Source organism: Phyllostomus discolor, chromosome 3 (assembly GCF_004126475.2).
Source record: "Phyllostomus discolor isolate MPI-MPIP mPhyDis1 chromosome 3, mPhyDis1.pri.v3, whole genome shotgun sequence".
In the NCBI taxonomy this organism is placed as follows: domain Eukaryota; kingdom Metazoa; phylum Chordata; class Mammalia; order Chiroptera; family Phyllostomidae; genus Phyllostomus; species Phyllostomus discolor.
This window is the reverse complement of record NC_040905.2, coordinates 150,275,150-150,302,836: the sequence shown is the minus strand read 5'-3', so window position 1 is coordinate 150,302,836 and position 27,687 is coordinate 150,275,150. Positions and strand designations below refer to the sequence as shown.

The window sequence follows — 27,687 nt, the reverse complement described above, 5'->3', positions numbered from 1 at the left end:
TCATTTATTGAATAGACTATTTTTACCTCATTATATATCTTGCCTTCTTTGTCATATATTAATTGACCATAAAGACATGGTTTATTCTGGGGTTCTCTGTTCTGTTCCATTAATCTATACACCTGCTCTTATGCCAGTGCCAGTCTGTTTCAATTATAATAGCCTTGTAGTATAGTTTGATATCAGGAAGTAGTGATACCTCCACCTGACTGTGTTCTTCTTTCTCAAGATTGCTGAGGCTATTTGGGGTCTTTTGTCATTTCATATAAATATTTTGAGTATTTGTTCTAGTTCTCTGAAATACACCATTGGTATCTTGATAGGAATTGTGTTGCATGTATCTATAGATTGCTTTGGGTAGTGTGGATATTTTAATTATGTTAATTTTTCCTATCCATAAACACAGCATGTGCTTCCACTTATTTGTGTCTTCCTCAGTTTCTTTCTTTAATATTTTATAATTTTCTGAGTACAACTCTTTACATACTTGGTTAAATTTATTCCTAAGCACCTTATTATTTATTTATTTTTGCAATTGTAAATGGGATTGTTTTCTTAGTTTCTGTTTCTGATAGTTCATTATTGGTATATAAAAATGCCACTGATTTCTGAACATTTTATATCCTGCTACTTTACTGAATTAATTTATCAATTCTAGTAGTTTTTTTTTTTTTTGGTGGAGCCTTTAGGGCTTTCTATGTACAGTATCATGTCATTTGCATATAGTGACAACTTTACTCCTTCCTTTCTAATTCACATGCCTTTTAGTTCTTCTTGTCTGATTGCTGTGGCTAGAACTTCCAGCACTAGTTGAATAAAAATGGTGAAAACAGATATCGGTGTCTTATTCCTGATCTTAAGGAAGACACTTAGTTTTTGCCCAATGAGTATGATATTGGTGTTGGGTTTGTCATATATAGCCCTTGTTATGCTGAACTATGTTTCATCTATTCCCACTTTGCTGAGACTTATCTGGCAACACTACTTCTCATACAGATTAGTTGAGTGTGGTTAGCTCTTTGTAGTCAGGTCAGGAGTCAGTGATGTGGTCCTAGTTTCTCATTAGTGTTGAATTCATAAACACATTGAAGATATGAAGAAAATTGGTTAATTACAATGTACAACTTAAGCTGTCTTCCTTACTCACTTATCCCACTCTCCTTTTCTTTCTCCTCCTGCCTTTCTTCCTTCCTTCCAAGTACTAAACACTATTCTAGGTGTTGGAGATATAGGAATGAACAAAAATACAAGAATCTTTGCCATCGTGTAATTTACATCATCAAGGGGTGAGGCAGAAATATACACAAGTAAAACATATATCTTGTCAGGGGATGATAAGATAAAAATAAATCAGGCAAGGGTAACAGGGAGTACAGAGAGAAGAGGACTAAAGTTATAAATCGAGTAGTTCCCTAAGTCTCTACTAACAACCTGATATTTGAGCAAACCATGCAGTGTCTGAAGGAAGAGTGTTCAAAGCTGGGGAAACAGCACCTGCCCATATGCTAAGCCAGAAGCATGCTGGTGTGTTTGAGAAAGAGCAATGAGGTGGTGAGACTGGGATGGAATGAGAGGAAATTAATAGGAAATATGTCAAGGGAGGGCTAGATTATATAGGACCTTGTAGACTTTATTTTTACTCTGAATAAGACGAGAACCCTCTGGAAACAATAGAAGAACTAGTGCCCAGACTGCCTGGGTTTGATTCCCAGCTTTGCCACTTACTAGCTGTGTGACCTTGGGCACAACACTCAACCTTTCTTGACTTCAGCTGCCTCCTCTGCAAATAGGGATGATGATAGTACCTTTTTCAGAGTTGTGATGATGAAATGAGTTAATATAAGTAAAATACTTTGTATAGTCCCTGATATATCATAAGAATTCTATATGTGTTAAGTAGTTGGTTGGCCTTTGGAATCACTGGCTGCTGTTTAAAGAAGTCACTACAGAGGGATCAGGAACAAGATCAGGGACAGCACTTGGGAGACTATTTGTGTAATGCAGGCAAGAGGTGACAGAAGCTTAGACCAGGGCAGCAGGAGGGAGGTGGTAAGAACTGATTAGGTTATAGATGTGGTTTGAAAGTAGGCTCAATGAGATCAGCTGTGAGATTGGATGTAAAATGTGAGTGGAAGAGCAGAGTGAAGGAGGGCTCCAGGCTTTTGCTCTCAGCAAACTACCATTTACCAAAAGGGAGGAAGAATATGTGAGAAGCTAATTTTTTGGGAGGGTATGGGGAAATTCCCTTTATAGGCACATTAAGTTTGATGTGCCTATTGATCATCTAAGTGGAGTTGAGTGAGCAGAGGATGCCTTTGTTACTGAGTAAAGCAGGCATCATGTGGAGTCCAGACTGATAGAAGAGTGGATCTCCCCAGGGAAGAAGAAAGCCTGGAAGTATTTGGGAGTTGCAATTAGTCTGAAGTAATGGAGCCTAACCTTAAATACAACACAGTGACCAACCAATTGAATTCTATTACCTGTGGTTGGTACAGAGGAACTTACAATGAATAAAAAAAGCAAACAAACAGCCAAAATCAATTTCTTTAAGAGTCATCACATAACCCTAAATCTCATTAAAAGTTAGATCAGAATCTCCCTAATACTGCCTCTCTGAATTCCATGACTATGATAACTACATTCTTCTACCTTCTGATTTAGTGTTGTAAAAATAAAAAGACATTATTAAATATTAAGATAAGAACTTGTACTGTATGTTCTGATACACAGCATATTAAATACAGTCTTAAGTGATTGGTAACTATGTTCCTGAATTGATTCATTTGTACTTTAGAAAGCTTTTAAAGGATTTTATACAATAAGAAGAGCTATTGTTGATTAAAATGCTGCTTATGATATTTTCTATAAAAAATTGGGAATCGACCCTTAATTAGTGTTGACTATGTTATATTTTAATTTTTCATGTTTCAGCTTTATCTTTTTTATTTGACTGCAAGCACTTTAAAAACATTGAATATTTATATTTTTCATATTCAGGACTTAAGATTTTAATGTCTCACAATTGCCAATTGCTTGCAATTTTAAGAAAACTCAAACACTAGCCTGTTATATAACTCCATAATCATCACCCAGTCAAAATTCTCATGGGGTTGTTAATTTTGTTATTAATTTTGTTATTAGATATTTAATTCTTGCCTTGCTTAATTTAGAGTAGATGATGAGGACTCCGGCTTGTGGGGTCTGCGACATTGAGGATGAGACAAATTCATATGGACTACCAAGTCCTGTGGAGGAAAGGGGACCGCATGGCTTCTCTCTCAAGGGGAGAAAAAGCCTTGGCCCTTGCCTTGACAAACTTTTATTGCTTTTCTGAGCGCATTACATGATGGTCGTCATTTACTATGCACAGGTTCGCTTTAGGTGGTTACCTTTTACAGAAAACAAAGGAGAGGATGCTGCTAATCACATCACAGAATAAGGATTTTGCAAATGCAAAGGGAAAAGTGGTTGAACTGGTTACACTCATCCTTGGAAGGTTTAGCAAAGGCTTTAAGAAGTTACAGTAAGTACTTGCTGCCTCAATTCAGGGTGAGGGAGTTTTAGCAAAAAGCAAGTCTCAAAGTGGCCTAGGTACAATGCAGGTCTGATTCCCCACGGGAGAACATATCTGTGGGTGTGGGTCTTGTGCATCTCTGAGTGGGAGCTGGGCCCACACCATACAGAATGGTCTCATAATTATGTACTTTGTTGTGTAAACTTTATTATTTTGCTTTTGTCTCATCACACACTATAGTTCATTTCAGTTATAACCCTCTCTTCAATCCTTCTGGAATATAAAAAAATGCTTTTGGCCATAAACTGTTTTATGTTTAATTTCATCTCAAGACACTGTCTTCAGGAAAATTTTAGCAAACTGTGTTTAGCAGTGAGTACATGTTATAGAAGAAATATACTTTTTTAACTTAAAATATTTTTAAAGCAATTAAGTTTGTGCATGGAATAATTCTTGAATTGATGAACTATAGATTGGAAATATCCATGTGTTTGGATTGGAAATATCCATGTGTTTAGCTAATTTTTAATGAGGAATTGTGGGTTAGTTAAAATGGAAAAATATGAAAGTTGTGAGTTCTACAAATTAGCCTGAAGTCACATAAATACCTATAAGAGGAACCTCTGAACAAAATAAACTAACGAGCAAAATAGAACCAGAGATATGGAAACAAGGAACAGACTGACAGTGAACAGAGGGGAGGGGGGAAGAAGATAAGGATGGAAAGAAGGGGAAAGGACTAGTCAAGGAACATGTATGAATGACCCATGGACTTGGACAATGGTGTAGGGATTGACTTTGGGGGTGGTGGGTGGGCTGGAAAAAGGAGGTTAAAGGGGGTAAAATTGGGATAACTTTAATAAAATAACAATAAAATATTTAATGAAAGAAACAAATAAAATAAAAACATTTTTACACATGTTTTTATAAAAAATACCTCCTTATTAATAAATGTAGAGCCGTGTTGTTATGTAGTTTTAGACTTACATTTTAGGATAGAAAGTTTAAAGTAATGTAATGGTACAGCTGCTTTGGAAAATGGTATCACAGTTTATAAAAAAACTTAAATATAGAATTACTATTTAACCAAGGAATCTGTCTGAATATATATCCAAAATAATTGAAAGTAGGGATTCAAATAAATGTTTGTACACCCATATTCATGGCAGCATTATTCACAATAGCCAAAAGATGAAATCAAATCAGTGTCTGTCAAAAGATGAATGGATAAACAAACAGTAGAATACTATTCACTCTTAAAAGGGAAGGAAATTCTGGTTCAGACTACAACATTGATGAGCCTTGAAGACGTTGTGTGAAAACACAGGAAAGAGAGAGAGAGATTATCTCCCTGGGAAAACCAGGGAGGGCTTCAGAGAGGAAGTGACATTCATATTGGGTCATAAAGGGCGAGTGGCCATTGTCAGGCAGATGATAATGGCAAATCTTCCCAGGCAAAGAAAATGGCTTAAACAAGAGTTGAATAGAGGAAATGTGTGTGTGCGCACACATGTACTTTTGTTCCAAAGTCAAACATGAATACTTTGGCAATTATCTACTATTGTTGGTCCACACAACTACTTTTTTCTTAATATGGATAATTGAGAAATGATTCTAATGACATAAGAGTGTTTAGAATAACCTTTATGCCTGGCATTTGTATGCTGGATTTTCCCAGTCTTTCCCCAATGCTTATGGTCCAATGGGCTCCTAATAAGGAATTTTTCATTTGCTCTAGAATCACCCAGTCCACCTCCCACAAAGATGGTCTGGTCAAGATACTTTGGGGCCACCAACAGAATAGCAGGTTGCCAAAATAAATGTTTTCCATCAAGATTTCACACTTGTACTTAATGAAATAGACATTTTCCAAATGGTTTCTTTAGAGCTAAGTTTTTCTTTAAGATTTGTAATGAAAATATTTCATGACCTGTTGACATATTCATATGGTGATTTTCAAAAGGCAGATTTCGTTTACAAAATGGACTTGGCAACAAGTAGGAATATCTGGTAAGTTGAACAAGGCTGTTGACAGGGAAAATTAGGGCTGAATCATAACTGACATTGTTTTGCAGCTGTGCCATTTTTAAGACTGACCATGAGACAGGCTTTATGGAGTCCTTGTGGTAATAATGACTAGATTGGCAGCTAATGGCCATTCATAATGGAATTTCATGGGTAGTAGCTGACAAGCACAGAAAAATTGGTTCCTGTAACTGATTTTTCTTGGTAAATGCCAAAGGAAAAAATTATTCCTTTTAGAAGAAAGATAGTAAAGAAGAAATTTTGTAATATTTTTCAAAGAAGCTGATTAAAAATCATAAAATTTTGTATTCTTTGTTCTATATTTTTATATTGTTTTATCTCGTTGTTAGCTCTTTTCCTGGTTAAACTAATTTACTGACATATCTAATTTAAATTTATAGTTGAAATGAACTTCTCAGTCTAATATATTCTGTGTTCTCTCCAGTAGTTGAAGATTAATAAGTAATATTCAAATTCAGATGACACAAGTCAGTGTTTCCAATTAATTAATCAGTTTCACTTATTCTTTTAGGTTTATGAAATTCATATTAGATCTAGTCTCATTTTTATAAGTTTCTGCTCTCCATATCTGCAGGCTAAGAAGATATAAGAAAAATACAAATATACTTACAAAAATCTAATCAAATTCTATAGGGACTAAAAAACAAGTATGTCTAAAGCTTGTAGCCATTCCTGCAAGTGGTATCATAAGATTTAGCAAAGAATGTGATACTTGAGCTTAATCTTGGAAGAGAAAAGAATCACTCTTCAGTAGGAAAGAGATCACAGATAGATTCTTGGAGAAAGTGGTATTTGAACCAGGCTTTAAATGGGGAGAGTGGGACTAGATGATGACGGGATTCACTAGGGAGAGACAAGAGAAGGTCACTGTGCAATGTGACAATTCCAAGAGGAAAGGAAAAGAGGTAGGTAATTATAAGACATGAAGGGTAGCTGAAAAGGTAAGAAGGTCCCAGGTGGAATCTCAGGTTTGGAAGTTGATATAGTATTTTATTTTGTCAGATACTGAAGGATCATGGGAATGTAGTTTTTCATTGGATAATGTGCACAGTACATTTCAGAGGTTAGAAACTGGATGCTAGGAAATTTATGAGTAATAGTTACCATTTTGTTTGGCTATTAAATACCACTCACTGTGATACAAAATTTGGATGCATTTTTAAAACCCTTTAAATAATTTATTTTGATTTTACAGATGAACAAATTAAGGCCTACAAAGAATAGATCTCTAATCTATGGTCACTCAGCTAGTAGCTGACAGACTGAGAAAACAACCTTATCTGACTCCATCACCATGTGCCAGACTACCAAACACACTACTGCAAGGAGAGCTGCTTAGTTGTGAGCTGATTTATACTTCTCTGCTTATTTCCTTTCTTCTTCCCCCAGACACTTTTTACCTATCTATTTTATTTTTGTCCACCTGATTTTTTTCCTAGGTTATTGAGATATAATTGACATATAGCATTGTATAAATTTAAAGTGTACAGTGTGATTATTTGGTACATGTATATAGTGTGAAATCATCACCACATAAGGTTAGTTAAATCCTCCATTACCTCACGTAATTACCTTTTCTGTGTGTGTGTGTGTGTGTGTGTGTGTGTGTGTGTGTATTGAGAATATTTAAGATGTACTCTCAGAATATAGAATATTCAAGTATATAATACAGTATTATTAACTATAGTTACTCTACTATATATTATATCCTCAGAATTTACTCAGAATTTTATTTTTTAATTTTTTATGTTTGAGAATGTTGAGAGCAACTTTATAATAACCAGAAACTGGAAACAACACAAATGTCCATCAATACGTGAATGGACAGTCCATTTTGGGGTATATCCATAGAATTAAATATTCTTCAATAATAAAAAGGAATAAACTGTTGGTACACACAACAACATGGATGATTCTCAAAACATGTGTAGTAAAAGAAGATGGACGTGAAAAAATACATACTCTCTGAAGTCCAAGATAAGAATAATAATAGAAATTTGATCAACAGGAGGAGGGAGACGGGATTGTTGGCTGCTGTTGACTGCCAAGGAGACTGGGGATGAGGGAAGTGTTCCATTTACTTATTATTTGAATTTATTGGGGTGACATTGGTGAATAAAATTACATAGGTTTCAGGTGTATAATTCTATAATGAATCATCTATATATTGTATTGTGTGTTCACCACTCTAAGTCAACTCTCCTCCCATCACCATTATTCCCTGTATATCTTCTACTTTCTATACACCCCCTTTCTGGTAATTACCATATGCTGTCTGCGTCTATGAGGATTTGTTTGTTTGTTTGTTTTGCTTAATCCCTTCACATTTTCAACCAGCTCCCCAATGCCCCTCCCCTCTGACGGCTGTAAACCTGCTTTATATCTTCGAGTCTGTTGTTTTGCTTGTTAGTTCAATTTGCTCATTAGGTTCCACATATTAGTGAAATCATATGGTACTTGTCTATCTCTAAATGGCTTATTTTACTTAGCATAATACTCTTCAGGTCCATCCATGCTATTGCAAAGGGTAAGATTTCCTTCTTTTTTATGGCTACATAAAAAAGTCCATATTAATTTTGAGGTTGTCTTTCTGTTTCTTTGAAAAATGCCATTAGAATGTTGATAGAGATTACATTGCCTTGTATGGACATTTTAATAATATTAATTCTTTAATGTATAAGGACAGAGTATTTCCACTTATTTGTGTCTTCTTCAATTTCTTCTATCAATGTCTTATAGTTTTCAGTGTACAGGTCTTTCACCTCCTTAGTTAAATTTATTTCTAGGTATTTTATTCTTTTTGATGATTTTGTAAATGGGATTGTTTTCTTAATTTTTTAAGATAGTTGGTCATTAGTGCATAGAAACACAACTGATTTTTTTAATCCTGCAACTTTAATGAATTTATTAATTTAAAGTTTTTGTTGGTGGAGTCTTTTTCATGCCATCTAAAAATAATGACAGTTTCATTTCTTTTTTTTTTTTTTTTTTGCTTTGGATGCCTTTTATTTCTTTTTCTTGCCTAATTGCTCTGGCTAGTACTTTCATTACTGTGACAAGAGAGGGCCTCCTTGTCTTGTTCCTAGCATTTAAGGTGAAGCTTTCAACATTTTACTATTGAGTATGATGTTAGCTGTGGGTTTTTCATATATGACCTTTATTATGTTGGGTATATTCCTTCTATTTCCAATTTGTTGAGATTTTTTAATCATTAAAAGATGGTGAATTTGTTAAATGTTTTTCTCTAACTAGTGAAATGATCATATGATTTTTGTATTTCATTCTATTAATGCAGTGTGTCACATTCATTGATTTCCATATGCTGAATCAACCTTGTATCCCAGGGATAAATCCCACTTGATCACACTGTGTGATCCTTTTAATGTGCTGTTAAACTGGAATTTCTAGCATTCTTTTAAGCATTGTTTGCATTTATATTCATTAGGAATATTGGCCTGTAGTTTTCTTTTCTTGTAATGTCCTTATCTAGCTTTGTTATCATGGTAATGCTGGCCTTGTAAAATGAGTTTTGGAGTGTTCTGTCCTTTGCAATTTTGGGGAAGAGTTTCAGAATTTCCATTAAATGTTTGGTAGAACTCATCAGTGAAATCATCTGGTCCAGAGCTTTTCTATCTTGGAGGGTAGCAATTACTTATTCAATCTCCTTACTCATTAATGGTCTGTTCAGATTTTCTATTTCTTTGTGATTTATTCTTGTTAAGTTGTATGTTTCTAGGAATTTATTAATTTCTTTATGTTATCCAGTTTGTTGGAGTTTAATTGTTCATAGTAGTCTCTTATGATCCTTTGTATTTCTGTGTTACTAGTAATGATATTTTCTCTTTCATTTCTGGTATTATTTACTTGAGTCTTTTCTCTTGCTCATGACAGCAAGATAATCAAGTTCCCATGATAATTCTAATCATCTTTTTTTGAAGTATTGTAAAATTCCATATTAAGAATTCACTTTAATGAGTTTTAACAAATGTATATACTTTACAATCTTTACCAAATCAGGGTTAGGACATCTTTGTCACTCTAGAAACTTCCCAAGTGCCCCTTCCAACTAATTTCCTTTATCCTCACACCAAATAACATCTAACATGATTTCTATCACAATACATTAGTTTTATCAGTTTTAGAGCTGTATATAAATGGAATAATACAGTATGTACTTTGTGTCAGCTTCTTTTACTCAGCTTGCTTATAAATCAACTTTGTTGGGATATAATATATATATAATCAAAGGCACCCATTTTAAGTATACAGTATGATGAGCTTTAACAAATGTATCTATTTGTCTATCAAATATACTATTAAGATACATAGCACTTCCATAATCAAAAATATTTCCTTGCTCACCTTCCTAGTCAGTTACCTTTCCCTACCTAAAGCAAACACTGATGTGCTGTGTCATTCTAGATTACATTTGTCTTTTCTAGAATTGCATATAAATCGAATCATGTGATATGTATACTCTTTTGGGTCTGACTTCTTTGGCACAGCATAACATTTTTGAAGATTATGTCTATCAGTATTGCTATACATAGTATTGCATATATTACAGTTTGTTGGTCCATTCACTTTTTGATAGATATTTGCATGTTTTTTTCATTTTTGGCTATTATGAGCAACACTGCTATGACCTTTACAATATTTTGGTAGTCATATATTTTTATTTCTCTTGGATAAATCCTTAGGAATAAAATTACTGGGACATATGAAAATAGCGTATTTAACTTTATAAGAAACTTCTAGACCACTTTTCAAAGTGAGTGCACCATTTTATACTCTTACCAGAAATGTATAAAAGTTTGCTCCATATTCTTACTAACACTTTATTGGTAATTCAAATTCTAGTCAAATTTTATGGTATTTAATTGTGGTTTTAGTTAGCATTTTCCTGATTAATGAGCATTTTTTGCATGATTATTTGCCATTCATATCTTCATTCATATATCTTCTTTTATTAGTCTTTTACAGGCTTTTTAAAATTTAGTTTTTTTCTATTATTGATTTTTAATAATTCTTTACATATTCTGGATATACCCATCAAATATATTTTTGTATTTTATTTTTTGTCTTTTAAGGTTAGTACATTTTTGTTTACTGAGACATCCCTGCATACTTTCAGGTAGTAAAGTATTTCTCTTATACTTTTTTCATAAGTTTTAGAATTTTAGTTTTTAGATTTAGGTTTGTGATCCATTTTGAATAAATTTTTATATAGGATATAAAGTAGAGGTCAATGTTTATATTTTTCTCCAGATTGATATCTAGTTCTTACTAGATTTATTGAAAAGATTATCTGATCTCTTATTGAATTATGTTAGTGCCTTTGTCAAAAATTGTGTGGGTCATTCCTGAAGTCCATTTTGTTCTATTTACATTTATGTTCATCTTTATTTAAATACCAAACTGATTTGATAAATATTATTTTATAGTAAGTCTCGAAACAAGGTAATGTAACTTCTCCAACTTTGTTCTTCCCTTTTCAAGATTGTTTTGACTACTCTAAGTCCTTTGCATTTTCATATGAGATTTAGAATCAGCTTGTCAGTTTATGCAAGCCCTACTGAGAATATAATTGGGATTGTGCTGAATCTACTGATAAATTTAAAGGGAAAGTAAGTCTTAACACTTTCAGTCTTCTAATTCATGAACGTGATATAGCTATCTTTTAAAGTATACCTTTAATTTATTGTAGCATTATATTGTACTTTTCATTGTAAAGAGCTTGGATAGCCTTTGATAAATTTATTCCTGATTATTTATCTTCGTTGTTGCTATTTTAAGTGGTATTGTGTTTTAAATTTAATTTTCCAGATGTTGTTGCTAGTCTAGAGACATGCAACTTATTTCTGTATATTGACCTTGTGTGATGCAGTTTTGCTGAATTAGTTTATTGAATCAAATAGTTTAGTTTTATAGATTTCCTTGCTGTTATTTATGCAGACAATGATGTTATCTGCAAACAGTGACAGTTTAACAATGTCTTTTTTTTAATATGAGCCTTTTATTTCTATATCTGGACTTATTGCATTGGTTGGAACCTCCAGAGTGGAATGTTGAATATTAATGTGAAGAATAGATAATTCTTGCTTTGTTCTTTATCGTAGGGGAAAGCAGTATTTCATCAAGTATGACATTAGTTGTTGGTTTCTTTGGAGATTTATCAGGCTACAGGAAGTTTTCATTTATTCCAAGTTTGCTAGGATGTTTTTCAAAACGAGGCATTGAATTTTGTTCCATTTTCATCTCTGTAATTGTTAAAAACACTTTATTGAATTTTGATATGGTGAATTATCTAAATTAATTTTAATTACTTTGCTTTTGTGCATTTCTGAGACAAACCTCATTTGGTCATGATGTATTTTTATATATATAGTAAGTTGTATTTACTAATTTTTAAAATGTATTTTATTGATTATGCTATTACAGTTGTCCCATTTCCCCTCCTTCACTCTCCTCCACCCTGCACACCCTCTCCCACTCACATTCCCTTCCTTTAGTTCATGTCCACGTGTCATACATATAAGTTCTTTGGTTTCTACATTTCCTATACTATTCTTACCCTCCCTCTGTCTATATTCTACCTACCATCTATGCTACTTATTCTCTATACCTTTTCCCCCTCTCTCCCTCCCACTCCCCTGTTGCTAACCCTCCATGTGATCTCCATTTCTGTGGTTCTGTTACTGTTCTAGCTGTTTGCTTAGTTTGTTTTTGTTTTTGTTTTTGCTGTAGGTGTGGTTGTTAATAATTGTGAATTTGCTGTCCTTTTACTGTACATATTTTTTATCTTCTTTTTCTTAGATAAGTCCCTTTAACATTACATATAATAAGGCTTGGTGATGATGAACTCCTTTAACTTGATCTTATCTGGGAAGCACTTTATTTGCACTTCCATTCTAAATGAAAGCTTTGCTGGATAGAGCAATCTTGGATGTAGGTCCTTGCCTTTCATGAGTTGGCATACTTTTTTCCAGTTTCTTCTTGCCTGCAAGGTCTCTTTTGAGAAATCAGCTGACAGTCTTATGGGCACTCCTTTGTAGGTAACTGCCTCATTTTCTCTTGCTGATTCTAGGATTCTCTGCTTAATTTTTATCTTGGGTAATGTACTTATGATGTGTCTTGGTGTGTTCCTCCTTGGGTCCAACTTCTTTGGGACTCTCTGAGCCTCCTGGACTTCCTGGAAGTCTATTTCCTTTGCCAGATTGGAGAAGTTCTCCTTCATTATTTGTTCAAATAAGTTTTCAATTTGTTGCTCTTCCTCTTCTCTTTCTGGTACCCCTATGATTTGGATGTTGGAATGTTTAAAGATGTCCTGGAAGTTCCTAAGCCTCTCCTCATTTTTTTTTGAATTCTTGTTTCTTCATTCTTTTCTGATTGGATGTTTCTTTCTTCCTTCTGGTTCACTCCATTGATTTGAGTCCCAGTTTCCTTCCCATCACTATTGGTTCCCTGTACATTTTCCTTTATTTCACTTAATATAGCCTTCATTTTTTTCATCTAATTTGTGACCAAATTCTACCAATTCTGTGAGCATCCTGATTACCAGTGTTCTGAACTGTGAATCTGATAGGTTGGCTATCTCTTCATTGCTTAGTTGTATTTTTTTCTGGAGCTTTGATCTGTTCTTTCATTTGGGCCATTTTTTTTGTCTTGATGTGCCTGTTATGTAGTGAGGGGCAGAGCCTTAGGTATTCACTAGAGTGGAGTAACCTACATTGCCTGTTTGTGACACTGTATGTAGGGAAGGGGTCCAAGAGGGAACAGTGGTGCTTGCTTAGCTCTCTGCCAGATTTCAGTCACTTTCCCCGCTTCCCCCAAGCAAACTGGGCCTTTCTGGTGCTAATTCCCAGGTGGGTGGGCTTATGTACATCCCAGGACCCTGTGGGTCTCTCCAACGAACTCTCCTGTGAGGCTGGGAGTTTCTCTTGGCACCTCAACTCCCACAGGTGTTTTCACCTGTTTGGTGTTTTGAGGCTTTATTTCCCCATGCTGAGGCCCTGGGTTGGGTGGTTTGTCTCACTCCCGTTTCGCCTGGTTTATCTGCGCATGAATGTGGGACTATCTGGTGTGCCTGCCACCTTGTGGGCCATACCCCGGTTCTACAATCTGCCACCTCACTGGGTCCACCAACCGCAGCTTAAGTGCCTGGGTCTGCCCCTCCTGCTGGTCTGGATGTATGTGCCTTCTTTAACTCCTTGGTTGTCGGACTTCCATACAGTTCAATTTTCTGTCAGTTCTGGTTGTGGATTGGGTTGGGATGCATCTTCCTCTTTCTTTTCTGGAAGAGTTTATATACAGTTTAAATATTTTATCATATTCACTATGAAAATAATCTGGACCTAGAATTTTTGGGGATGAGCTCTTTGATTATGAATTCAATTTTGTTTAGTAAATAGGGTTTCTATTTTCTTCTAAGTATTTTGTGTTTTTCTTTTTTATTAATCTTGCTAGGGTTTATTTATTTTATTATCATTTTCAAATAATCCACCTTTGTTATATTTCTCCATTGAACTTTCCTTGTACTGAGTTCTGCTCTCATCTTTGTTATGTTTACCTTTTTATGTTGGTCATAATTTGCTGTTTAACTTTACTGTCTAGTTTTTTAAGGTAGCATCTTAAAAAGTTAACATGGAGATTATTAACTTAAAACTTGCTTTTCTAATATAAGTATTTTATAGTATATTTTTCTACATGCCATTTTTAGCTGTGTCCTAACAGTCTTGGTATTTTCCATTTTCATTAAGTTGGAATATTTTCAAATGTCCTCTATGAATTCTTCTTTACCATGGTAGAAGTATGTTATTTAATTCCCAGATATTTGAACATTTTCTAGGTACCTTATTTTTGTTGATTTCTAATTTAATTCTGTTGTGATAAAAAATGTATCAAGACTCATTTTAGAACTGAGCATATAGTCTGTTCTGGTACACATTCCTAGGCAAGCCTCATATAGTTTCTCCCCACACATGCAAAGTCTAGCTCTTGGCCAAGAACTCTAGAGGAACCCCTTTCTCACCCCACCCCCACACACATAAACCACATTTACAGAATTTTGTGCCTCTTTTCTTTCTGGTTGTCTGCCTTGCAGATCCCAGCCAATTCACCTACTCTGAACTCTGACCCATACCTTCTAGGCTCTGCAGGATCCCCATACTCAGCTGAGACTCCAGGTCACTGAACTGTAATAGGAAATTGAGAAATGTCTAAACAGAGTCAGGTCAATTCTGGGTCCACTGTCATTGGATAATCCCTGAAAATTGTTGCCTTATATACATTTTTCCATTTTATTCTTTATTGTGGGAGAACTAATTCACTTTTCCATCATACCTAGAAGTAGAAGTTCATTCATTTCACAACAGTTTTTTTTTTTTTTTGGTGTGTGTGCCATTTATATTTGGAAGTCAATTTTGCTTGATGTGAAATCCCAGGCTCATATTTTCTGTCCTTGAGTATTTAAATGTTACTCCATTTTCTTCTGGCACAGTGTCTTGCTCTTGAAAAAGGTCTCATGATAATTTAATTTCCTTTCCCATATAAGTCACTGTATATTTTTGCTTTGATGCCAAGTGGATTAACTTAAAGTCCAGTAATTTTATAAGTATACATCCTGATTATGTTCATTCTAGAGTTTGATATTCTCCAATATGGGATATATCCTTTTAATATAAAGCTTCTGTATTTCTCTTTAATTTCAGGAACAATTTTTTTAAATTATAGGTTTAGTATATTTTCTGTTCTCTTGTTCTTATCAGGAACTCATCTGCACTTTGGATCTTTCTTGTCTATCATTAATATTTGTCACTTTTTCTCAAATCCTTTTTATTTTTCTTCTTTCTCTGTTTATTTTTAACTTTCCTTCTTTTCACCTTCCATTTACATTAAGGCATTTATCTCTTGCAATCATATGTTTGTATTCCTTTTAACTTATTTTCATTTCTGAGAAAAAAAACTTCTCATATTTATAATTTTTCTGATGTAATTTTATTTCTGAGTTTTTCTCATTGTGATTTATGTTAACCTTTGTGTAGTATATCATTTTCTTAACATGCTTTAGCCTAGTTAAATATATAGCCTTCTTTGTCAAACAGGATTTCACAGTTTTAAACTGCTCTATGGATATGCCTCTCAGGCATACATTTTTTTTCTTGTTGGAGTATCATTCAGTTCCTTTGTCCTTATTTTTATTTTCAATAACTTTGCATGGATTGACCTTAATATTTTTATAGTATTCATTTTCATGTGAAATTTATTTCCCCAAACTTTTGAAAGCAGTATCAAAGGAGCTGGCTGTTGTGGCTCGGTGGATTGAGGATGGGCCTGTTAACCAAAGAGTTGCTGGTTTGATTCCCACTCAGGGCACATGCCTGGGATGTGGGGCAGGTTCCCAGTAGAGGGTGTGTGAGAGGCCCCCACACATTGATGTTCTTTTTTTCTCCTCCCCTTCCCCTTTCTCTAAAAGTAAATAAATAAAATCTTTTTTAAAAAGGAGCATTGGGGTAGTTTTTCTAACTTTCAACAGCTTCTTTTTTAATGTGTTATTTAAAAATATGGCAAAAGTACAAGTGAAAGACAGGACTAGTAAACTGATCTGGGAGTTATTTACATAGAGGTATTGGCTGAAATGTTTGGGATTAATGGATGGATGCAATCTCTAAGAAACAATTGAAGAGAAGGAATAAAGGTCCAGCCCTGGCTGGCAGGGCTCAGTTGGCTGAGCATACTGAAAAGCAAAAGTTCACTGGTTTGATTTTGACCAGGGAACATATTTGGGTTGTAGGTTCGGTCTCTTCATCAGGGCACAAGCAAGGGGCAACCAATGGATGTTTCTCTCCCTTTCTTTCTCCTTCCCTTCCTCTCTCTAAAATAAGTAAATAAATATTTTAAAAAGACAAAAACAGGAATTGCTGAAAATCTATACTCCTTGGCAAAAGAAGAAGAAGAGGAAGAAGCTTGAGAAAAAAAGAAGGTAGTGCTAAAGTTAAGATGGAAAGTAGGATAGTGCCCTAGAAGTTAAGAGAAGACTGAATAAAAAGACAAGGCAATAGGATTTAAAAGGACAGATAACAGGTTAGGAAAATTAGGCCTCAGTAAAATCACTGATCTTGGTAATTACAGGAGGTGAGAGTAGCAGACATGAAATACTTATTTGACAAGTTTAGGGGAGGAGTTAATGTGAATGGGAGAGTTGAATAAAGTATTTTATTATGACTGTTTGAAAAGTGAAAAGACAAGGTAAGTGAGAAACAAAGGAAAGAGTGAGGAAATTTAGGGGAATTTTTTCCTTTGAAAAAAGGATGAAAAGAAAAATACATAAAGGGTAAAGTTACAATTAAGAAGAACAGTAAAAATATTGAAAGATGATTAATCTAAGAAAGGTAGTTGGAAACTTGATTTCTGAAATTTCCTGACTCTTCCCCTCCTTCACTTTTTCTGTACCTTCTCTTTTCTTCATTTTGGTTTTCCTCTTCTCAATTTTGATTCCACTCCCATTAGTTTCTTTTCAGTATGGGGCCATGTCCTAGAAGGTAGTCCTGGTGGCTGAGTGTTAAATGTTGACAGGGGTCAACCTGCTACACCACCCCCTTAAGACTTTTCCATGCGCCTCTGTACTCACTTATTTTGGATAGGCCAAACCTTTGCCAATTTCAGATTGTCCCTCAAATTGACCTGTCATCTTTTACAGTAAACACCTGTTGGATGTTTTGGAATTTTTCTCTCCTCTTGTATTTCAAATATCCCAATTTTCTCTCTGCTATCTCCACACAAACGCTAATACCACAGCAGGTTTTACTATCAGTATCTTGTCATCTGCTTGCAGTCACGGATTCATGGGGATTCCTTGTCTCCTGCATTTGTTGTATATGTTCTTTATGTGATTTCTCCCTCTCTCTCCCCCTCTTTCTTTCCCTCCCAGCCTTCTTCTTTCTCCCTTTCTCAACCTCCCTCTCCTTTCCCCTCCCTTCCATTTTTCCCATCTATCTTCATTACCTTTTAAGACCAATATATTTTTCACCATCTTTCTAGAACTCATTCACAGTTCTTTGGTTTAAAAATGGATAATGGATTCAAACTAAAATCAAATACAGAGAAATTCATGAAATGTAGACTATGTTTCTTGAAAAGTTTGAAAACCACTTGCCCTAGATAGGACAACCCCATCAAAATCTGCTGGTTGAGTCCCTTTTCAGGGTTTCTATTCTGGTCCCACATAGGTCCTTGGAAGGAGAATCACTCTGAACTTAGACTTAAGGGCAGTGGATGGAGGTCTAAGAGATAGCAGAGAGATGAGGCAGGGTAGATAGGTATTATAATATATATATGAATACATATTATATATATGAATTAATATACTACATTCAAGTAAGAAGCCATAGTTGAGATTCCACCTGATCAGAAGAAGAAATGAAAAACTAGCCGGCCTTTAGTTCTTGTGCTGATATGAAAGACTATATGCCCTAACTGTAGATCTGAGAATGGGGGTCCTTATCTCACATTGTTGTTTATTCCTATTAAGAAGGTTGTTTCTATGCATAGGTTAGATAGCAGCAATAGAGAGGTCAGAGGCACATAAACAAAACTTAACACTTACTGTATTTAGGGAAGGGACAGAAATTTTCATTTAACCTTAAAATATGTGGGAGTGTATTTTTATATTTATCTTGCATTGTTCATTGAGTGTTTTGGGGGAAAGATGTTACTTAATAGATTTCTAAAATGTCTATTTTTTAATATACTAAAAAGCTTGAAAGAATGCTATTCTAAATCCTTATAAATATAATATGCTACCTTCTAACTTAAATTGGTCTTCTCACACACTCTGATTTCCTAAAGTATTTGTGGATGTACATTATTTATTTTTTAATTACTTTTTACTGATATATGTTTTTATTGATTTTAGAAAGAGGGGAAGAAAGAGCAAGGGAGGGAGAGAGACACACACACACATACACAGGAGATGGGGGAAACATTGATTGGGTGCCTTTTGTACGTGCCTTGACCAGGGATCAAACCCTCAACCTAGGTATGTGCCCTAAGGGAATCAGACCACAGTCTTTTTGGTGTAGAGGATGACACTCCAACTGAGCCAACTGGCCAGGGCATGTATGTACTGTATTTGATACAGAAGTCTTGAAATTCATTTACTTCTGAAAATATTATATGCCATGGGCCTGAGATAAAGACATGATATATAATGATCTTTTTCCTGTAAATCATATACAAACAGAATAGGTCATAAATGCTTCAAAAACTATTCAAAGTGGGCAAGGGATACTGCTTCAGTTAGTTAGTGGTCACATCTACATGAAGGAAACAGTTAATAAAAGAGTTATAAGTGAGGAATGTTTTCGATGATGAATAAGATTTTGACCAGCAGGATATGAAAATGGGGACTGAAGAAAGAATAGAGCAGCCTATCTAGCAAGAGGGGCTGGCTTGAGCAAAGGTACAAAAGAGGAAAGCATGGGGCATGCTTGGGCAATACCGAATGGACCAGTTTGGCTAGTATATATGCCATGTATATAGAATTTGTGAAAACTAGCCTAGAAAGTGCATTCATATTCTTGAGGGATGAATGGCAGGTAGAGGAATCTATACTTAATTTTATAGATAAAGGAATCCTTCAAAAAATTTCAAATAATTGATTTATGTGATCAGAGCTAGAAGATGACTCTGTGTGAAGTGTGGGTCAGAGAGCAGAGTGCAGGTAAGGAGCTCTCCCTTATGCTACCTTTGGACTTGATTATGACAAAGCTGGCTGTTTTCTTTAAATCTGAACTGACACCCTTGACTCGTGTTCTCTTCTCCCTATGCATACGTACATATGTCACTTTTACATCTGTTGTCAGAAAAGCGGACTGTTTAGTGAGAAATCGTTTCTACATATCCCTGGGCCATTTCATAATAAGTAGAGAGGCCAAAAAATTTCCAGGATAAAGAGGTCTTTAATGGTTTATAGCAATTTAGATTTCAAAAAGGTCAGGAAAATCCTTTTTTTTTTTTTCACTGAAAATTAAATACATCTGGGCTTTTCATTGTAAATATTTTACATGTTGAGGACTAGGCTAACTGATGATTTGGGGGACAATTTGAGGTAACACATAGGACATTTTAAGCTCATTACATGCTACATATATTTTAAAAATCAGAGTTGGATGCTTTTAACTATGTTCTCTCCAGAGATGATAATCTTTTCTGAGGATTTTTATGTAAAGAACATGAATGTATTTTAAGAAAGAATCTCGGGGAGAGAGTAGAGCTCAACATTTTTCCCTTCTCCCTTAGGGCAATATTATGAATTTCTTAAAAGTAGAATACAAGATCATTCTCAGATTACCATGGAAAGTAGGTATTACAGGGATATAGTCTCTGCTTGACCAGTAGTTTTAAAGTGGGAGAATTACCTATTTTAGGCTTATCAGCTATAAAATTTTTATCATTGTAGATTTATGGTAGTATGTAAATGCCCTCTATACAAAGAGCAATGTATGAGATGTGGACATTTTTTTGAAATGAAGTTTGGATTCTTCAACCTACATTACATGGAATCATACTTAAGAATTTAAGAGCTGGAAGGGACATTAGATATCTTCTAGGCCAGTGTTGCATGGAAACCAGTCCCATAGGTAGTCTGTGCATAAGAATTTCTGAGGGAAATTGCTGCAAACTACACCCCTCGTCTTGGAGGTGCTCATGCTTATTAGCATATTGAATACTGGGATTTTCCTAGTGATGAAGCCAGTTTGATTTTTATAACTAAAGTTCCTCAAACTTATTTGATTGTATGTGTGTGTATATGTAGATATGTATGAATACATGTGTGTGCCTGCATTCAATATATGTTAACACCCTGTGGAACTTACATTGACTAAAATATGCCTTGGGAAGTAATTGTTCAATGTCCTCATTCTGGGGAAAACTGAGACCTAGGAAGATTATTCACTCTCTGCAGGTCACACAGCTCTTGACAGACCATGTTTCCTAATTCCCATATTACTACTACTTCTTTCAGTGATCTCATTAGTCCATATGTGGTGTGCCATTAACAGTGTTATAATTATCCTGTTTCTTTTTCCATAGTTCATATAAACTTCCCTTCCACTGACAAATTTTTCAAATAGAAGGTTGAATTCAGGTATGAGCAACTCTATCTTAATGACAAAGTCTTTGACTTGATTCCACAGTGCGTAGTGTTGAGGAGACTGGACTCTCTATCACCTCCCTTTTGTTTCTTTCCCTGATCTGCCCTTTTCCAAATACCACCTGTACCCCATATGTGACCATAGTCACAGTATTGGGCTGCCTCTTTAATTGCTAAAATTAATAATTCACACCTTGCATGTCCTGTTTGTGAATCACCAGTACCCCATGCTTTCATTCTCCTGTGACTGATTGTTATTTTGTCACATACATCATGCTTTAAATGAAGGGAGAATAGGAGTACAGTAAGGCAAATTAGATTTGAAAGGTTGTATTAGGGTTGACTCAGAAAACTATGCCCCTAAGAACTTTTATTTTTGGGAAAGAGGGCAAGGTTGTATGCTAAAATGAATGACTGAATGAACAACCTGTAAAAATAATTAATGGGAGAGAGTAAAAATAGAGAAGTAAACTGAGGCAGAAACTCTATTCTATTCTAGGCTCTGCCCCTTATTAAATATATAAATTTGTTCAAGACTTAACCTTTCTGACCTTGGTTATCCTATCTGCAAAACATATGAATTGTCCTAAATGCCCCCTGACTTCCTGTATAACTCTAAAATTTCTGTGAGTCTATGATCTGTGAGTGTTAATTAGCCATGACTTGATTACTATGGATAATTAAGACTTGGCTGCCCTTGTTCAAACTGACAGTGTCTTAATAGAATAGCCTGGAAAAAGAAGGAAAAGGAGAACCTCTGTTCATATTTTCACAGCCTTCCAAGCTATACATTTTGACATTTCATTTGATATTATATAATTAAGACCCCTTACTGATGATCATAGAGCATTGTAAGCCCTTTACCTTAGAAGATATTATCTTCTTAATTTTTGTGGTGTTCTGACTGAGAGAGACAAATGTGATGCTTGAAAGAATATTGTTGTACAGGCAACATCACATAAAAAGCAGAAAGCAGAAAGTAACCTGGCCTCCCAGATAGTTCTTTGCAGACCTCACCCATAAGGCCAAGTATAATAAAGGACATAGATTATTTCTATGGGGAAGATGTTGTAGAAAGATACAACCCTAGTAGAATGTATACATAGACATAATTCTATTTAAGTTAGTGACATCTTATGCTGACTAGTCATTTTCTTTAAACTGCACTGACAAATTAGTCAAGTGATCCTCCCTGGAGATTAGAACAAAAACACAGACCCTCTGGACAATGTCAGGGTTCTAAAAATTAGGGGAACTCATCAAACCAATTGCCTGTAGGTCAGGTTTGGTATAGCAGTTGGATGTTCATTTCCATAACCACCTCACGCACAATTCTGTAACATAGCTCAGGAGGTTCTTGGTTTATTCTCTATGCAGATAATATCTTGGAACTCCTAGGGTAACTCTCATTACCTTCTTTTTTTCCTTGGGAGTTTCAGGCAGTGCTTGTTCTGAACTATCCAGTCTATCCATGGGCAGGTCAGTGGTGACAGGGCTGTGCTTGAAGGGAAGCGGAATCACACCACTTATGGCTAGCATCTCACTTGAGTCCCCTTGCTCCACATCTAGTTCTCCCAGCTCCTCAATGAGAGCAGTTAACTAAGAGAGAGAGTGGGTCTCACATGAATAGGCATTTGTTTTCACAGAGAAATGCTAGACTGGAATTGCTGGCCCACATTGTTTTGCATCAGCGGATGCTTTAAGAAGGCAGTGAAAACATCTTATAAAGTGAAAACCTATCATTTGTAAAGCTGCAAAGAGAGAGCTTTGTTTGCCCACACAGCATTTCTCAATGGAACCCCTGAGGCCATGAGTTTTTCAGGACAAGTTTCAACTCTGCTTAGCGCACATTCATTGTGCTAAGGAGAAAAGGCCCAAAGAAGCAGGGCTACTATTGTGAATCTTGTAAAGACTGCATGAGTTTAAGATCTCTGTCTGTCTTTGAACTAGAGCCAATTTATAATTACCTGTGATCAAAAAGAGTGTAGACAAATTAAAATGGAATCCACATAATCTCTTCTTGACTTTGAAAATGCCACCCTCACCTTCACTTGTTCAGTTATTTGCAACAGAGCAGCTTGCAAGTAGCAACAATTGTACAGTTGAGTTTTTGGATGAGGTTCTGGTCAACAAGAAAAATGGTGTAAGTTTAGATAATAAGAATGGCCCTGGATATCCAATCCAAGTATAATCAAACAGAGCATATACTGCCAGGCCATTTTTTAAAAAGGAAGACATTTCACAAAGATCTCTTGACTGACTAGCAAGAATGAGTTGTAGACTATCTATATTTGGAATTTTTTAATGCAACGTTTCCCAGGCATTTAAGAATAGAATTTTATATTTGTTCACTATTTTTGTGCATTTTTTAATTTTTTTGAAATATAAAGAAAAAATTCTTGAAGATCTGAAAAGCACCTCCTAAAAGTTTGGCTTTTCCAGAAAACTCTAGCTAGACAATGCATTGTGTCTATCATGTTAAAATGTTCATTAGGCACAAATACAAACACCATAAACAAGCCACCACTCTTCAGCAATCTGAGGAAAGATAAAATGCCTAAGGAACAACATGGATGACCTGCAAAGGATAAGCTCTTTAAGCACCAATTTAAAAAAAAAGGAGTCCATCTGGATGAGTGTGATCAGTTATATACAATGAATTGAACATTTGGCACTAGGAATTAGAGCATTTTGTCAGCATTTTGTCAAAGGAATAGAACCACCAACATTCAAAAACAGCTTTGTCAACTAGGCAATAGAACACTCTGCAGTGTGTCTGTCTTCATTGTCCATTAATATGCTGGTAGCAACTTTGAAGTGGAAAAAAAAGGAAAAGAAGAAAAGAGCTATAGTCCCCTTTATTTTCTTTATTTAAAATCAGGAAGAAAACAAACATCAATTCTATTACACACTAACATTTTCATAGTACATCATTTGTACAAGGGAAGGACTAAGAACAGAAATCTGTTATAGAGACCCAAATGTAAGCATAAGTAAGTCCTCACACAGCTCTCCAGTGGCACTCAGAAGGAAACACTTCATTCATAATCACTGGTATTAAACAAAGTTGTAGAATTCTTGGCCAGGTATTTTAGGAAATCGTGAAGACAGTTTGGTAATAAAGCAAGGCTCTTCTCATCCAGAGGTGTATAGGCCAATACCACTCTAATTCATACCAATAATCCCAGTAGATGTGGTGCTCTATACAAGGTACACCTGGAACACAGGTGCATCACACTGATCTGTGAGAATTTCAGCACACTGCGGTCTCCCAAATTTGTAGAGTAGCTCAGTGCCTAACATTACATTGAAGTATTCCTTTATCCTTACCACAACTTCATTAACAGCATACTCCTTTTTGTCTGTGTTTCCTGGACATTTCTTGTAATTTGCATAATCCTCCAGAATGGAATCCACATTTGGCAGTAATATAAAAGAGCTCTTTCTGCTCCAGCTGGGTGGTTCCGTTGGTTAGAGCGTTGCCTTGTACACCAAAAGGCTGTGAGTTCAATCCCTAGTCAAGGCACATACCTATGTTGTGGGTTCAGTCACTGGTTGAAGCACACATGGGGGGGAAATTATCGATGTTTCTCTCTCCCTTTCTTCCTTTTTCTCTCTAAAATCAATAAATGTATCCTCAGGTGAGAAAAAATATAAATAAATAAAAGAGTTGTTTCTGCTGGGTGATTAAGTCCCAGTCATCAACGAGCTGTGGTTTTAGTTCTTTAGGAATCTTTAACTTCAACTCTGTTCATGAATATTTCCTCATTTTCTACAGTAGGAGCTACTTGAGCTCTTATGAGGAGGCTGAGGTGTCCCACTGGTACTGCCTCCTCTCCATTTCCAGGGGCTTTCTGTTTGTTCTTTTTTATTTTCACTTCAACATTTTTCTGTTGCAGACCAGATGTCTTCTTTCCTAGGTGGCCACTCTCATCTTCCCCTCTGCATATTCCTCCATATTGCATCCTGAAGTTCTCACTGTTTCTGCAAATTAGTGTCCATGTATCTGAGTACTCTGCGTTCCGGAACCAACTCATCTCAATTTTTATTCCACTGTAATATATAAAATATATTTCACTTGTCCTTTATGGCAACTGTAATGTATAACATATTTCACTTGTTTGTCCTTTATGGCAACCTTTACATACTTTGCTTCCTAAAGAAGAGGCCCATGGAAGCACAGCACTCACCCACCCTCCTGGAATTTAGGCTTCAGGTCCTGCTTAGGCACCATTTATAGGGATTGACTGCTGCCTCCTCCTTCTCCCACGACCTCGACTCCACCCCCCATTTGCCATCCCACCTAGCTCTGTGTCATATGTGTGGGTAGCCCTTCTGTCCTTTATTAACCTCATATCTAATCATTCTTGTACAACTGCAGTGCTGTACCTGTTCTAAGTGATTAGATATTGTAAATTAGTCTTGTGATGTGGAGATGGAATTGATTCACACATAGTGCTATGATGCTTCTTTATTCCCTTTCATGATCTGCAAGTTGCTGGCTCCCAGTCTAGCAGTTTTACATTGATTGGCTCCATGTACATGTATTTTGCAATTCCCAGGATCTGAATGCAGATTTGAATTATAGTAGTATGAGAGTTTACCTCTAACTCTCCGAGTGGAAGCATTTCCTTCGCATGCATCATGTTGAAACACAACTTAGTAGTGAAAATTCACAGTGGGAGACACTATGAAATGAAATCGGTATTTTGTTGTGGTACTGAATATAGCAGTAACTTTGGACAAAAAGGCACTGAAGTTCTAGATGGATATGAAAATAGTATGATTTTTATAGCCAAACTCTGGGACAGTGTGATTTTTATAGTCAAATTCTGGAACTTGAGAAGAATATAGAATAAAAAAAATAATGACAAGAAAAGAAATGATAGTTTGAAGACTCAATATAATTTAAGCAAAAAATATATATATAAACCCATTTCCTTGAGCTTTAGACCAGATTCATGAGGTCCAGACTATGTTCATGTGCTCCTTTTCCACACACCCCCATGAAAACATTAAATTATCATTGTGAATATGAAGTCCATAGCATGCCTTATGACAATAATGGTAAGGCAATTATATAACCTGGTACAGATAAGAAAGTTTGCCACCAGGTATCAAACGGGGTGAGTGTGACTAGCCCAACTCTTCATACCCATAGTGCCAAGCTTCTGGTGTGATTTCCTGCCACCAAACCACTGCTGATTTCTGGTGGGCAATAGAATAAATTGATGCCTGAAAGAGCCCTGTCTCTAAAATACATAGAGAGTGGCTTTATACTTAGTGATTTTAGAAAGTTGATCTTTATTAGACTAGAACAAAGGATTTCCATAGCTAAAGCCTCTTTTGAAGAAAGAATTTGGGGTGTTTACCTTCCTCTGAGGCCTCAAACTCTTAACTTTGAGAGAAGCGTGCAAAAAGTATCCATGTTCACTCCTGAAGGCACGAGCTTTGAGAGGCGTGATCTTACAGATTTTTGGAGGCCAGGACATGGAGAATGTGAAAATAAAAAATATTGGTTTTTGTTTAGTATATAGGAGGTTGTAGAGCCCCTGGAGTCTACTCTAGTTTCTTGCATTTATTTTAAAAATGAATCCTCAATATCAAAGATACTTAGAGCTGTTTTTAATTTTATTCTTAAAATCTACTTGAACATTGATAAGTAACAGTCAGTGGGGATGAGCTGTTTAATATCTCCTGTCATGGACTTTGAATGAGAGGGTTTTCTAGATTTTTCTATCATATAATGATGCATCTCTCACAGTGAAACTCTTTCAGTATTAAAACAAAAATTGTAAGAAAGCATTTACAGTTTAAATTCGCCAGAAGGTAGCCACGAAAGCATTGGTGTGTGCAAGTGGGTAAGGGGGTACTTTATATTGTTTTTCTTGATAGTGGTAGAGAATTATTAAAAGTTTGAGGCCATAATTATTATTTTTAAAAGATTTTATTTATTTATTTTAGAGGGAGAAGAAGGAAGGGAGAAAGAGAGGGAGAGAAACATCAATGTGTGAGAGAAACAGCAGTCAGTTGCCCCTCACATGGGGACTGAATCCTCAACCCAGGCGTGTGCCCTGACCAGAAATCAAACCCGTGACCTTTTGCTTTGTGGGAGGACACCCAACCAAGTCACACACAGTCAGGGCTTGAGGCCATAATTAACTGATAGACAGTGCTCAATCCTGCAATCTTCACAACCCACCATCAATTTCATAAAATGACATAAGAAGGTGTATCATGAAAGGCCTTTCTCAATTGCCTATATAGAGTTTAGAAGTTTAGGGCTTGTTGAACAAAATATAAATATTTTTGGACACATCTCTATCCCTCACTTAATTTGCAGTTTATTGGATGAAATAAATTTCTATTATAATCTTTTCTTTTTTATATTCTTAGATGTTTATTCCTATGTTTTCTCTCTATGTACCTGTGTGTTCTCTCTTTGTCTTTTTTAATTGGAAGAGGTCAGTAATTCCGTAGCTGCGTAGTGATTAAGCATAGCTAGGGGTCACTTGGAAACATTCAGTTGTTTCCTCCTACACAGCAGGTCATCCAGGAAGAGTTTGGACCAAAGGCACATTAACTCAGGCCACAGTTGACTGCAGTTCTACCTTGAATCATATGGTTGGCCAATTTGGGGACATTCAAGAATGTAGGTGCCTTAGGTAATGAATCATCCTCCTGCCTTCTTTCTTCTAACTTTATTTTAGGACTCCCACTTCCTCCTTCCTGAGGGTAAATTTGAGGCATACCCAGGTGGCCTCTTGGCCAGGTCTTTAAAATTCTAAGGGTATGAATAAAAAGATGTGCTTGTATCAGAACGTGGAGTCCTGGGACAAAACAGATCCTTGATAATAACAATAAAACACACATCTGAAGTTTATACCAGACAATCTTATTGCCCCCCTTCACTAAAAACATGTAGCCAATTCTGAGGCACTGTGAACCCCAGGTCCCACAGAATTCTTAGCCA

At 35.7% G+C, this 27,687-nt stretch overlaps 1 protein-coding gene and 1 pseudogene across 2 annotated transcripts in view; one reads left to right on the top strand and one right to left on the bottom strand.

Annotated features, from left to right (window-relative positions):
• The window catches only part of ADAMTSL1 (ADAMTS like 1), a 907,410-nt gene that overhangs the window by 153,249 nt on the left and 726,474 nt on the right, over positions 1–27,687 (top strand). The window lies entirely within an intron of this gene.
• On the bottom strand, positions 23,555–24,709 carry LOC114502655 (annotated as a pseudogene).